Below are 3661 nucleotides of genomic sequence, written 5' to 3'. Positions count from 1 at the left end.
AAGGTTCCTCTCAGTTGTCCAGGATTTGCTCACACACTCTTCTGTACACTGAGGTAGATCAGTCTATCCACAGTATTCATTTGGTTTCCCTCAGATTCACTTTCAAAAACTACAATGAATTAGGGAGAAGAACATCTACATAATTTCAAAGTATTAAGGCAGAGAAACAAATGCCAAGATATGCAGCAATTTACATCTGACACGCACCCATGGTAATTAAAGGGATCTAAGGTGTCTAAACAGCTTGGAGAAATGGAACATGGTACTTGCCAGGATGGCACAACAGAGAATGAAAATCATACATGACAAGTGCCGACATGGCTTCCCTTCGCATCCCCTTTTGTTTTCTCTTCCTCTTCCGCTTCCCCTTCCCCATCTTTTCCCCTTCCCTCTCCCTTTCCCTTCCCCAGGACAGGATTTGATTTTTAAGTGTGAAAAGAAATTAGAATCCAACTTAGAAATAATTATAGAACCCTTTGCATGCCATTCAGAGGTAACTTGATCAATGTATCTAATAAATTATTTTTTTTTTGCTATTTATGGTTGGCAGCAGGTAGCCATCCATCCACCTTTGTGGTAGATACTGCAAAAGAGTAATGCATATCTTGATCTGCTTATGAGACACAAGCAGACAGATGCAAATAGAGGGAATGGAAACAGAGAGGTGAAGGGAAAAAAAAAAATTGACTTCAACAGGAGAAAAAAAAAAAAAGCAGTACATCTTTGCATAAGTGATGCCAGACAAGCATGTTCATCCCATCCCACGGTAGGATTATTTCCTACAGCATATTCATGATCGCTTTGTCTACTCTGGTTTTAATGTTTCAAATTATGGGGATTCCACCATTTCCTTTGAGACCCTCTTCTGCAGTCTAATGCTGCTCATCCCCTGGAAGCTTTCCCTGATGCGTGTTCCAGCTGCCTTTCTTATTTCCATTAGATTATTCCGTTATATCCTCTTCTCCCTGCTCTTTTCCCCGCTTCAACTTCCTCAGTGTTTCCACCCTTCAAATAATCATGGGCAGCTCTCTGGGTCATCCCTTGCTGTTGCTTCTCAAGCTGAGTAAGCACTCTTATAATCCAGTCCCTCCAGGCAGCTGATTATTTTTGTTGTTTTACTGTGAATGCCTCCTGGTTTTGACTTGTTTTTTTTTTTTTTTTTTTCTGCTATGTTGGCCAAATGCTGAGTCTCCCCTCCCACAGACAGAAGAGAAGCTCACCTGTTCATTCACAGACACGGTCCTCTTGCTTTTGCTAGTGTTGCTTTAGGTCAAGGCAACAGAGTCTATACAAGAGCTTTTTATTTTTTCCAAATATCTTTAGTGCCTTGCCCCCTCCCTAAAGTTATGATGCTGGGAATGTTTTCTAGCATAGACCTGGCTTTGGGACAAATCTCTGCAAAATGGGATACATCTCTTGCTGTGAGAGAGCTAGGAAATTTTTATCTAGTCAATTCTATGTGGTCCTTCAGAGGTTTCTCAGCTACCAACACCATAACACGATCTGTACTGCGCATAGTCGTGAGTAGGATTTGACAACTACATAAGCTTTGTTAAGTGAAAATACACTTATTTTTTTTAATTTCCATAAAGATACGCATGTTAAAATGGGTCCTTACATGTAAATAATCCAAATCATCTTAACAAAAGCATTTGTGTACGAAGTCACTTGTAAGCTATGTTGACCAGGGTCTCTGTTGTAATGGTATCACTGACTCATTTCTGCTGTTTAAGGCAGAACAACCCTATACCATGCAACTATGGCCAGGCCTGTTGAAGCCTGTCTTGATAGAAAAGCATTCTACAAATGGTGACCATGCTAATTAATCACTGCATCTAAAATATAAATAGTATCCTGCTCTTCTTGGAGTTTGGAACTTTCCCATCCCTCATTCCAAGGGATAATTAGGACCTAACTGTTACCTGCAAAGGATTCATGAATTAAGACGAGCTAGGTCAAATCTCCTGACTTACTTCTTTTTCATTGGAATTGCAGTGTTTCATCAAAACCATTGTGCAAATTTATATGCTTGAGATTTCATTCCTGGAGCCTGGGCTCTGATACTTTGCATAAGTAAGAAATCTCACCTCTTGTGATCATCCCAAGGTGAACAAATGAGCTTTCCGACGGAGGTTGCCATGGCCCCCTGTGCATCCCTGTGCCAGGACTTGGCTGATGGAGTCCCACATGAAGGCTCCCACAGCACTCACCACTGTCTCCACCCAGTCCCAGTGGTGGGATGGCCCTGCCTGCCCAGGTGGGGCCTCTGTAGCCCCTCAAAGCCCCTCCACAGGAGCCACCACCAGGACACCTCCCTGGCAGAGTGTTCGCTGAATGCAGCCATTTCCATTTCTGCCGGATGAGTTCCAATCCCAAGGGATTGCTCTTCCTTTAAAAGCACCCAACACCTGAAACCCTGGGCACGTCATGGAAGAGCCAAGAACATTTCAGGCACAATGATGTGATTGTTGAACTGTTTCTCTTCAGGTCCCTTTAGGTAACTTCATGAAAGGAAAAATTTGGAAAGTGGTGTGAACGCTAGCAATACAGACTCTGTAACAATCAGGTAATGAGTAGAATAATCAGCTCCTATCAGGACTAGGGAAGTAAAGGTGCAACTCGGAGATACGCATAGGCAGAGGAAGCTGGATCACTGCAAAGCCTTCCCTTGACTCCCTCTTGGCTGCCTCCTTCATACTTGAAAAAGCTGCTCCTGCAGAAGGCTGATACTTTCAGCCTATTTCATCCCACATAACACAACAAACAAACAAAACTCGGATTCTCAGGTAGGAACCCTGGAGCATATTTGGACTTAATTGCTTTTCTTTGTTTAGGTCTGGATGTAATGAACAAGGGAGACCTGAATATTTTTTTTAATGTTTGTATTTGAAACACGCAGTGCTCAACAAAAGGTAAAAATCTTACTCCTGTGTAGCACAGCACCAGGGGAGAGGCATTTGTACAGCCCTAAATAGTGTGCGTCACCATGCTGCTGAAAGCAATGGCTCTGCTCAAGGGAGGCTGACCATGTGGCTCTCCTCATCATTGCATTTAAGAGTAGCCCAGAAGGGGTTACTAGAAAGCAACATATATGACAGTAAAACAAATAGCAGCAACATAAAACCAAGGGACTTTGTGTGTTCAAGCTTTGTTTATGGCAGGCAAACTCATCAAAGTCTCCCAACCAGTTCTGCCACTGGTCTGGCTGGAGTGATGCTGGGGTATAAACAGTTCTCCTGTGTCTGGGGCTGGTAATCAGCAAAAACAGGAGAAACCACCAGCCCTACACACACTGCAGGAATGGCTCCCATGTACCGTTCAGCACAGCTGGTAACATGATGCAATCTGGTTTCGTTCCACAGCGTATTAAAAAACTACTTTGTTTAGTATAGTGGCAGCCTAAGCTTTATCTTTGGAAGAAACTCCTACATCTTTGCTTTTCTTTCACTGGCTGGAATGGTAAGCTGGTAAGTCAAGGTTGGCCTGGGGATGATTATGACTTTTCCTGTCTGCTAAGATTGCGTCTCACTAAGACCAGTTCTACCTTTGGGACTCTCGAGGGTTTTTGAAAACATACGTGTTGTGGTGTCTCGCTCCTTCCTTCTTGTGAGAGATTTTAAAAAACTAAAACCAACAAACCACTAACCCCCAACCCAAACAA

This window comes from Pipra filicauda, unplaced genomic scaffold (assembly GCF_003945595.2).
Source record: "Pipra filicauda isolate LSUMZ 115617 unplaced genomic scaffold, ASM394559v2 scaffold94_size2452230_pilon, whole genome shotgun sequence".
NCBI classification, from domain to species: Eukaryota; Metazoa; Chordata; class Aves; order Passeriformes; family Pipridae; genus Pipra; species Pipra filicauda.
This window is presented reverse-complemented; position numbering follows the sequence as displayed.